The following is an 11,222-nucleotide window of genomic DNA, read 5'->3' as shown; positions in this document are numbered from 1 at the left end:
CTCCTGCTCTGCTGTCCTTCCCAAGCTTGTTCTCATTTAATTCTGAAGACAGCCCTAGAGATTGGTCTTCTTGCTCCAGTTTTACAGACAGGAAAACTAAGTCAGCTGACAAGATGAATGATGTTTTTGGATCTTAAGACTCAGTGTCATAAACCGCTCAATTCTCCTTGAGTACAATTATAAATTGAACATAATTCCTATGAAAGTACTAATAGGATTATTAATAAGTTATGTGACCACAGCAGATCACAAATATTCGAGCTGAAATCTCTCCGAAAAACCTAGAAATTGAACTCCTAAGATAAGGAAAAGATACAGCAGATGTTCATCTTTCCTTTTGGCTCAGAAGTGTCATACTCTGCAAAGCATGAATAATCATTTGGAAGCAGTGCTAAAAAAAGAAGAGGGTCTCCCCAGGCAGAGACTGTTGAAGCCCTTGTGCCAGGAAAACTTGCCTATCAAAGCTTTTATCACAGATATGTGGTACATTGGCTTGCGTTCACAGTGCCTTTCATTGAGAGACTGGAAAAGCATCTTGAAACCATTAGAAATATCCCTCATGTAGATGCAAATCTGAAAAAATGAACAAGGCTTTAGCAAAGGTGGCTATTTTAATGACTGTGACAGAAGACCTGGCAGAGAATGTACCCAAAAGGAAGTTTCCTCTAGTATCCACCCTCAAAATATTAGCTGAAGGAAGCTAGTTTCATACACATGATATTATAATGCCTCCTTTACCTTTTACTTCTATTTTATTTTTTTAAGTTCATTTATTTTTGTTTTTCAGAGACAGAGAGAGTGAGTAGGGGAGGGGCAGAGAGAGAGGGAGAGAGAGAATCCCAAGCAGGCTCCGCACTGTCAGCACAGAGCCTGATGTGGGGCTCGAACTCACAAACCGAGAGATCAAGACCTGAGCCGAAACCAAGAGTAGGATGCTTAAAGGACTGAGACACCCAGGTCCCCCACCTTTTACTTCTAAAGTTCATGTCTAAACTAATAAGTCCAAGTGGCTACCAACTGTTTTTGCTTCATTGTATGTAATCATGTGACGTCCATTCAGTCATAGTGTGAGGATTTCTAAGCTTTGCTGCTAGCAGTCCTGAAATAGCCCTGTTTATGCTGAAGGACTAAGATTCTCGGTTCACTAAGTCAAAACTGAATTTTCCTTTGTTTTCCATTTATTTTCATTCCACTTTTCAGTAAAGCTCGTGAAGATCAACTAGAACTATTACCGCTCATTAACGTGCATGCATCAGCCATATCTCAAGCAGCAGACTCCATTATGTCTTTTCTTTTTATGTTCTGTTTTCTGAATTAGAAGAGCTTCCCTGAGCCTGAAGGTACATTCCTGTGGGATTCTCACGAAGTGTGCGGAAAAGAGCAGCGCAGCACACCAGAGTGCTCTCCTCTGAAAGGGCCTGCTTACCTTTTTGGTCCTTGGCTGCCATCTGGGAACTTAAGATTTCAGGAAAGTTCCCTTCACTCTCCCTGGTAAGAGTTGCTCAGCGTGGCTAAGATGTCTGCTCGGTGTGGTTTGTGCTGAACAGCTGCTTTCCTTCTGAGAGTCTAGATGTTGGGATGCGGTAGGCGGAAGGCACCTGTGCGGCTGGCCCCCAGTAAGCACCCTGGGCACTGCACCTCTCAGCCACTTCACACGCGTCACAGCTCCTTTGCTAGAGAAATGAAGCACATCCTGTGTGACTCCACTGGCAGTGGACCCTGGGAGCTAGTGCCTGGCTTCTTCTGGGCTTTGCCCTGGGCACCTTTTCCTTGCACTCTGCGTGCTTTGCTGTGATAAGCTGTAGCCGTGGGCTGAGGCCCCACGCATATCATCAAACCCAGATGGGGGTCAGCTGGGGACCCTGACACACTAAGCGATTCCTGAGAGTGTCTGCTGGCAGCGTTAGGAATTGGCAAAAAGAAAGGTGGAACAGAGAAAAGAAAAGGGCACATTCTGGCAATACTCTTAGGGGGTTACCTTATAAAAGGTGGTATACAAGCACTTACTAATACTGAGCCTCAGGATATAGTCATTTGTATCCGTACTATGATTACCCCTGACTTGTTTTCAGACTTCCAGTTCTCACTTACTTTAAAATGTGGGCATTGATCCTTGTATTCTTCACACTCCTTAACACAAGAAGCCCTCAACACAGTGGACAAGCATAGTTCATAAGAAAGCAGGATTGTTACCAAAAACTGTCCTGCCAGAACGAGCAGGGAGAGAGGCTTTGAAGCCTGCGTCAGTGACATTTGCAAATAGGGTGCACGAAGGTCGTGGTGCCTCGCACGTCGCTCAACGTTGCTGAAACGCTTACGCAAAACTTTGAGTTGTGTTCCACCAGACGTCTGTCCGAGCTCAGCCTTGCTTTCAGACATCCAGTGCTGCACTTTCTTCTCCTGGTTTTCTATACTGATGCGCCTGGTTGTGCTGTCTTTTGTTTTTGTTTTCTGTCTTTTCTGTCTAGGTCAAAAAAAAAAAAAAAAGTAAGCAGAGCCTGGGTGGCTCAGTCTGTTAAGTGTCTGACTTCAACTCAGATCATAATCTCAGAGCTCTGTGCTGACAGCTTGGAGCCTGGAGCCTGCTTCGGATTCTGTGTCTCCCTCTCTCTCTGCCCTTCCACCCCTCTCAAAAATAAATAAGCATTAAAAAATTAAAAATAAAAATTAAAAGAATAAAAAAGTAAACCTGCAATGTCTCACCAAAAAAGAAAAAGATTGACAAAGTCAACTACAGAAAAATAGAAAAGTTTTATATGGCCAAGCAGCACGGACACAACAATGATCACACTATAAACTCAGCAGATGACAAGTTGGGAAAATTTACGTGTAGCTGCATCACAAGCGAACGATTAATATGAAAAAGACAAACTGTTGTTAGAAAATAGACAAAGAATGGGACCAGACAATTTGCAGGAAAGAAATCTAGGTGGGTCTTTTTTTTTTTTTTTAAATTTATTTCTGAGAGAGAGAGCATGAACAGATGGTCAAAGAAAGAGGGAGACACAGAATTGGAAGCAGGCTCCAGGCTCTGAGCTAGCTGTCAGCACAGAGCCAGATATGGGGCCCAAACCCACGTGAGATCATGACCTGAGCTGAAGTCAGATGCTCAACCGACTGAGCCACCCAGGTGCCCTGAAAAATGTAGTTTAAATTAAACTCCCTTACAGCCTGCAGCCCATTGATAGATGTCAGCGACCTGCAGTGTGTAACACTCCTCAGGATGTTTAGGGCTGCCTTAATGACAGAAAGTTTGCACTTCCTTAAAAACTACAAGCAACCTTATCTTGACAACAGCTAAATCTTCAGGGTCCTATAAGACCTTGCCTTCAGCATCCAGAAATTCCTTGGACACTTACGTTATCTATACCTCCCCTCCCTCCACGAACTTGAAAGTATATAATCAATCGCTCCTCACAACCCAATGCAGCTCTCCCTGCCCACGGGTGCTGTCCCTGGACTTTAATAAAATCACCTTTTTGCACCAAAGACGTCTCAAGAATTCTTTCCTAGCCGTGTGTTCACGAACCCCACTTCAAATTCCATCAGGGGTGACACAGAGCGGCCCCCAGGGATGCTGCCCATAGAGCGGGTTTGCATTCCAGCCGCAGAACCCCGAGTTTAGGAACCCCAAATCTTGGTGGACTGCAAGCAAACCTGCCTGACCTTTAACCTAGAGGGAGGCATTGTTACGCTGGATAGTAAATCGGTCTCCTGCCCAAGGCTCAAACTCTGTCTTACAGGCTGTTTGTCATATAAACACCTTTAAAAAGGTAGTCCAAACAAAGGCAACAGTAACTCTGCCCCAGGAAGTGGAGACTTGTCTCTCAACAGGGGGCAAATCTTTAGAGCCTTGTAGGCCACTGTGGGGACTTGAGCTTTTATTGTGAGTGATCTGTAGAGTCAGTGGAGGGTTTGAACAGAGGACTTTCATGTAATTCTGCCCCGCTCTATTCTTATTCCCCTCCATAGGCTCAACAGTAGGTAGACAGGACTCTGAAACTGAAATAGAGATTGAAAACCATTTGTGTTTAGTCCTGGTCTCCAGAGAAACAGAAGCAGTAGTATATATGTAGGTATGTATAGAAAAGAAAGTTTATCAGAGGAATTGGCCCACGTTGTTACTGGGAGCCAAGATGTCCCAGACGTGCCATCTGCAAACTGGAGAACCAGGTCGTATGATTCAGTCCAAGCCCGAAGGCCTGAGAATCAGGGAGCCGCTGGTATGTGTGCCCTTGAGTCTGAAGGCCCTAGAACCAGGAGCTCTGCCATCTGAGGGTAGCTGGATGTCCCAGCTCAAGAAGAAAGAGAATTTGCCCTTTCTTTGCATTTTTGGCCCATTTGAATCCTCAAGGGGTTGGATGATGCCCACCCACCTTGATGAGGACAAATCTCTATACTCAGTCTACTGAATCAAATGCTAATCTTTTCCAGAAATGCCCTCACAGACACATCTAGAAAGATTTTCCTACCTACATGGGCATCCCTTAGTTGAGTCAGGTTGACATGTAAAATTAACCTTCATGGCATCTATTGGAACTGTCAACATGGGGGGCACGGGTGAGCCTGATAAATGCAGTTTGGGGGGACTACTGAGTTTGTGTGCTAGACTAAAATGACCCAAGGAGAGACTGTGGACAGGAAGAAATGGGGCAGTGACCCTGGACAATGTCATTAGAAACATAGCTGTGAAGGAGAGGAGAGATCGGTGAACCAAAAAATCAGAGTTGATGAAAATCAATTATACCTTTCTGCTCAGTGGTAAAAACTGGAGTATCATCTGTATCAATACTTAAAAATTCGTTCAACTCTTGAGAAGAATGTAAACATTTCACTTTTTGTCATCTGGAGGATTTCATATAATGTTGATTAGAAAAATTGTCCTGAAAAGCAGTTTATTTTAAAATTTGAAGAGATGAAAGTGTTAAAATTTCCAAATGTTTCCTCTTTGACGTAATCTAGAGTACAATCAGGAAAAAAACTTGCTTCTTCTTGAAGTAACTGTGCATCTATCTCCTAGTTTACAAAGGAGTGGGAAAGGGCATCTAACTTTAAGTCCTTTCCTGAAATACGTTTTTATAACTACCTATATGTCTGGATTCTAGTTTCCTTGGTCATTATAGTTATACAAACATAAGTTTTCGCTTAGATTTCCTCATGGACGGGGAATCCATCCAAAACTGGAAGGGTTTTGGAATCAGAAAAATCATGAAAACTATTTTCTTCTAAACCCTATATCCTTCTGAATAGTAAGTTACTTCCTTCATCCCTTGTTATATCACTGTAAGAGTTGAGGAACCTGATAAGCAAAAATGTCCCTTCCTCACTCTTTCCAAGATGACTCAGAAGAGAAAGGCAAATCAGAGCTTCCTGTGTCTTCAGCTCTCTAGGAAACTAGAGCAAGGCATATACACTGTGATTCTCAGGGAGATTTTCAAGCCATTTTTGTCCTGTTTTTATTAAGATAAATGCCTTATCTTTGTATCAGTGATTTTACATAATATCATTTCATTCCAACCAAATGTAGCAGTCTCAACAAGAAAACAAAAATGGGCAAAGGGCTTGAACAGACATTTCTCCAAAGATCTATAAATCTTTGGATAAATCATGCCCAAAACATGAAAAGGTACCCAACATCATTAACCGNGATAAATGCCTTATCTTTGTATCAGTGATTTTACATAATATCATTTCATTCCAACCAAATGTAGCAGTCTCAACAAGAAAACAAAAATGGGCAAAGGGCTTGAACAGACATTTCTCCAAAGATCTATAAATGGCCCAAAACATGAAAAGGTGCCCAACATCATTAACCATTAGATAAATGCAAATCAAGCTGGCATAAGATACTACCTCATATCCATCTGGATGGTTAGACTCAATAAAAAAAGAAAAGAAAGAGAGAGGGAAAGAGAGAAAGAAAGGGAAAGAGAGAGGGAAGAAAGGAAGGGAGGGAGGGAGGAAGGAAACAAGAAAATAAGTGTTGGTGAGGATATGGAGAGACTGGAACCGTTCATTGGACACTGTTGGTAAGAATGTAAAATGGTGTAGCTGCCATAGAAAACAGTATGGTGGTTGCTCAAAAAGGTAAAGTAGAATTACCACCTGACCTAGCAGTTCCACTTACTTCTTCATTATATAGCCCAAAGAATTGAAAGCAGGATCTGACAGAGATATTTGTACCCCCATGTTCACAGGAGCATTATTCACAGTACCCAAGAGGTGAAAGTAGCCCTGGTGTCCATCGACAGATAAATGAATGGACAAAATGTGATATATACACACAATGGATACTATTCAGCCTTAAAAGGGAAGGAAATCTGACACACGCCACAACATGAATGAGCCTTAAGGACATGCTAATTGAAATGAGCCAGTCATGGGGCACCTGGGTAGCTCAGTCAGTTAAATGTCCAATTCTTGGTTTCGGCTCAGGTCGTGATTTCATGGTTCATGAGTTTGAGCCTTGCATTGAGCTCTCTACTGTCAGCACAGACAGAGCCTGCTTTAGGTCCTCTGTCTCCCTCTCTCCATGCCCCTCCCCAACTGCACACATGTGCTCTCTCTCTCACTTTCTCAAAAATAAATCAATAAATTTTTTAAAATAGTTAAGATTATAATTTTTAAATGGTAAGATATGTGTATTTTACCACACTTTTTTAAAAAATTAAGTTTTATTTAGGTTATCTCTATACCCAGCATGGGGCTTGAACTCACAATCCAGAGATCAAGAGTTGCATGTTCCTCTGACTGAGCCAGCCAGGTGCCCCTGAATATTTTTTTAATGCACATGTTTCACTTGGAACCTCCAGCATTTTCACAAATTTGAGTGTCATCCGTGCACAGGGGCCATGCTAATCTTCTCTTTACCATTCCAGTCTTAGTATTTGTGCACTATATGCCAGAGCGAGCACAGAACCTCCAGCGTGGTCAGCTTTCTTTGCCTGGTCCATTTGGGCATCTCCATTTTCTGCAGGGTTATTCCAATCCCCATCAGCACTGGCTTTCCCTTTTTTCTCTTTGGGTCCCTTCACCTCCTTCTTTGAAGGGGTCTTTCAAGGCGTAGGCTCTGGCTTTCGAGGAGCAGGTTTAGAGTTGGAGGCATTGGTATGAACTTGATGTTTAGCTTAATATAAATACAGATGGCTATATGTGGAAATATTTATAGATACGTGTATATACACAGGTTGTTATACACACATATTTTTCCTTGCTGTGTCAGCTGAGAGGATGTACAAGCAGCAGCAACTCAGTAGCAATGAGCACACTTCCCCCCCAGATCTTGGTTTCTAGTACCATTTGCCAATAAAAGGAACCAAGCATCTTTGAGACATGGCTGCCTCTAAGGCTAGGGAGGGAATATACAAAAATAAAACTAAAAGGCAACCTATGGAATGGGAGAAATATTTGCCAATTGTATATCTGATAAGGGGTTACTATCCAAAATTTATAAAGAATTCATACAACTCAAAAGCAAAAAACAAAACAAAACAAAAAAAACCCCCAACCTGATTAAAAGTTGAGCAGAGGATCTGAACAGACATTTTTTTCAAAGAAGACATATAGACAGCCAACAGGTATATGACATCACTGGTCCCCTGTCAGGGAAATGCAAATCAAAACCACAATGAGATGCTGCCTGACACCTGTTTTAGAATGGCTATTATCAAACAGACAAGAGATAGCATGTGTTGGTGAGGATGTGGAGAAAAGGGGCCCCTTGTGCACTGTTGGGGGGAATGTAAATTGGTGCAGCCACCATGGAAAACAGTATGGAGTTTCCTCAAAAAATTAAAAAAAATAATAGAACTACCGTATGATCCAGCTATTAAATTTCTGGGTATATATCCAAAGAAAATGAAAACAGGATCTCAAAGAGATATCTGCACTCCCATGTTCTTGCAGCACTAGACACAAGAGCCAACATAAGGAAACAATCTAAATGACCATTGATGACTGAATGGTCTTAAAGAAGACTTGGTATGTATACACACTGGAATATTATTCAGCCATGAGAAAGAAAGAAATCCTGTCATTTGTGACAAGATGGATGAGCCTGCAGACATTATGCAAAGTGAAATAAGCTGGAAAAAAAGTAAATAGGCTATCACTCATATATGGAATCCAGAAAAAGCCAAACTCCTAGAAAGAGTAGAGTGGTGGTTGCCAGGGGGCTGAGGGGGAAGTAGGGAGATTTTGGGTCAAAGGGTACAAACTTCCAGTTACAAGAAAAACAAGTCCTGGAGTACCTGGGTGGCTCAGTTGGTTAAGTGTCTGACTGCATCTCAGGTCATGATCTCACTGTTTGTGAGTTCAAGCCCTGCATCGGGCTCTGTGCCGACAGCTCAGAGCCTGGAGCCCGCTTTGTATTCTGTATCTCCCTCTCTCTCTGTACTTCCCTGGCTCATACTGTCTCTCTGTCTCTCAAAAAAGAAATAAATGTTTAAAAACATTTTTTTTAAAAAAAGATAAATTTGAGGATCTAAGGTAGAGCATGGTGATCTATAGTTAATACTATATTACATGAAAGTTGCTAAGACAGTAGATCTTAAATATTCTCATTATAAAAAAGAAATGGTGAATGATGTGAGGTGACATTGATGGAGGTGTTAGCTGACGCTGTGGTGGTAGTCATTTTACAGTGCATAAGTGTATCTTATCAATCTGTTGTACACTTTGATTTTTTAAAAATTTCTTTAAGCAATCTCTACACCTAACGTGGAACTCAGACTCACAATTTGAAGATCAAGAGTCGGATGCTCTTCCGACTGAGTCAGCCAGGAGCCCTGATATGTTGTACACCTTCAAACTTACACTGTCATCTGACAGTGTTCTCTCAACCAGACTAGGAAAAAGTAAAAGATTGAAAGAGAAGGGGGGTGGGGAGCCTGGCTGGCTCAGTCAGAGGAACCTGCAGCTCCTGATCTCAAGGTTGTGAGTTTGAGCCCCAAGTGGGATGTAGAGATTACTTAAATAAAACTTACTTAAAAAAAAAAAATAGTGAGGGGCACCTGAGTGGCTCAGTCGGTTAAGCGCCCAACTTCGGCTCAGGTCATGATCTCACAGTTTGTGAGTTCAAGCCCTGTGTCAGGCTCTGTGCTGACAGCTCAGAGCCTGGAGCCTGCTTCAGATTCTGTCTCCTCCTCTCTCTGCACCTCCCATGCTCATGCTCTGTCTGTCTCTCTCAATAATAAATAAACATTTAAAAAAATTTTTAAAATAAGTAATTTTAAAAAAAGAGTGAGAGTGATAGAATGAGAGAGAGGGAGAAATGTGTGATAATATTTATGCATTTATGCTAAATTATTACTATTTATAGGGATGTATCAAAGAACATTTTTTGAAAATGAGCTCTGGAATCAGACTGCCAGTTTTGAATCCCAGTTCTTCCACTTACTGTCTCACTTTGGGTAACTTATTTAATCTTAATATGCCTAAAATGGATAATATGAGCATCTCCCTCAGTATAGTGTCTCTGGTGGCTAGCACGGTTCCTGGCACCTAGGAGGTGTCTAATGAAACTTGTTCAGTAACTGACAGAGTGAATGAAGTAATGATTTTTATGAAGATTTCATAAGACTGTATAACTTTGGTTTGGGGCACAGTGCAGACATTCAATAGAGGATGAGTATTGCCATCAACATCCTCTTTAGCCCTGGGGACACTTCGTTTGCGCAGGCTGTTCCCTGTGTCCGGAACACCCTTCCATCTCTTCTGCACCTTGTTTCTCAAGGCTCAGGTCAAGCAAACTCCCTCGGTCAGTCTTTCCCAGGTGGCCCCTTCCTGAATTGTCCCTCTGCCTCTTTTCTCCAATTACAGCACTTCTGATGTTGGGTTTACAATCATTTTTGGTTTTTTCACGCCGGCCTTATTGAGATGCAATTCACATATCACAAAAGTCACCCATTTACAGGGTACAATTCAGTGATTTTCAGTATGTTCATAGAGTTGGGCAGTCATCACCCCAATTTTAGCATATTTTCCACCCTTCCTCAAAGAACCCCCATACCCATTGGCCCCGCTGCCTCTCACTGCGGCCTCTGGCAAGCACTAATGTATTTTCTGTCCTGATTGATCTTCCTATTCTAGACTCTCATGTAAATGGATCATGCAAGATACACGTTTTTTTGTGTCTGGCTTCTTTCACTCAGCGTAATGTTTTCTAGGTTCATCCAGGTTGTAGCACGCGCCAGTATTTCATCCCTTTTCATGGCCGAATAATAACTACTGCAATGGTCATACCACTTATGCACTCAACAGTTGATGGACATTTGGGATACTTACACTTTTTGGCTACTCTAAACAATGCTGCTATGAACATATGTCCAGATTGTATGGACACATCTCTCTTGGCATACACCTTGGGGTAGACTGCTGCGTGATCTGCTAACACTACGTTCAACTTTTTGAGAAACCGCCTGTTTTCCAAGGTGGCTGCACCATTTTTCATTCCCGACAGCAGTGTGTGAAGGGGGCCAGTTTCTCCACATTGACAATCATTTTTTAGTGTACCTCCCTACCAGTGAACTTCTTGAAGGCAAAGAGCGTGGGACTGTGGTTTTCTGTCACTCCGGCTCTTAGCCCCGTGCCAGGCCCAGAGAGAAACTTTCTTTTCCAGCCCATCCCTGCTCCACTGGACTATCTCAGAGTCCTGGAGACATGATATCTTCCATGTGAAAATACATGCTCAGGTAGGAGTCCACTCTGGTATTACACAAAATGAGGAAATTGAGGCCCAGCGAAGTAAACAGATCTGCCTGATGTCACACAGACCCAGAGCCAGAACTCAAGACTCAAAACGGGAAGTAGAGCTCTTTCCTGCAAACTGCCTCTGAATTTACTCCAAGACCAGAGGAGAATCAACTTTGACTCCAGGGATCTGGTGGCATAGCCCTAGATGGCAAGGCCACAGATAGCAAACTTCCCTGAGACAGCATGTTTCTCTTCAAAATCTATGGAAGGCCAGCATTTGAAACCACAGCATGTCTGGGGGGGTGGGGGGGGTGTGGAGGTGTGTGTGTGTGTGTATGTGTGTGTGTGTGTGTTTTAACCTATGAATAGCCTTTTGATTATTCACCCTCCAGTAAAATGGAAGCTGCAGGTCTTTGCACAGTGTCTACCCAGTGGCTTTCGGGCCCCTGGGCCCGGGCTGCCTCCCCGTGGGGTGCCGGAGCCCCCCTGTGGATATGGTTTAACCAGCTGAGAGGAGACATGCGAGGGAA

At 42.7% G+C, this 11,222-nt stretch overlaps 2 pseudogenes; one reads left to right on the top strand and one right to left on the bottom strand.

Moving 5' to 3' along the window:
- Positions 1-367: 367 nt before the first annotated feature.
- On the top strand, positions 368-764 carry LOC144243444 (HAUS augmin-like complex subunit 2 pseudogene; annotated as a pseudogene).
- A 6,037-nt stretch (positions 765-6,801) lies between these two features.
- Positions 6,802-6,914, bottom strand: LOC144243612 (U6 spliceosomal RNA; annotated as a pseudogene).
- Between the last annotated feature and the right edge of the window lie 4,308 nt (positions 6,915-11,222).

Source organism: Crocuta crocuta, unplaced genomic scaffold (genome assembly GCF_008692635.1).
Source record: "Crocuta crocuta isolate KB4526 unplaced genomic scaffold, BGI_CrCroc_1.0 scaffold167, whole genome shotgun sequence".
Lineage (NCBI taxonomy): Eukaryota > Metazoa > Chordata > Mammalia > Carnivora > Hyaenidae > Crocuta > Crocuta crocuta.
The sequence above is the reverse complement of the archived record's forward strand: the minus strand, read 5'-3'. Positions and strand labels throughout refer to the sequence as shown.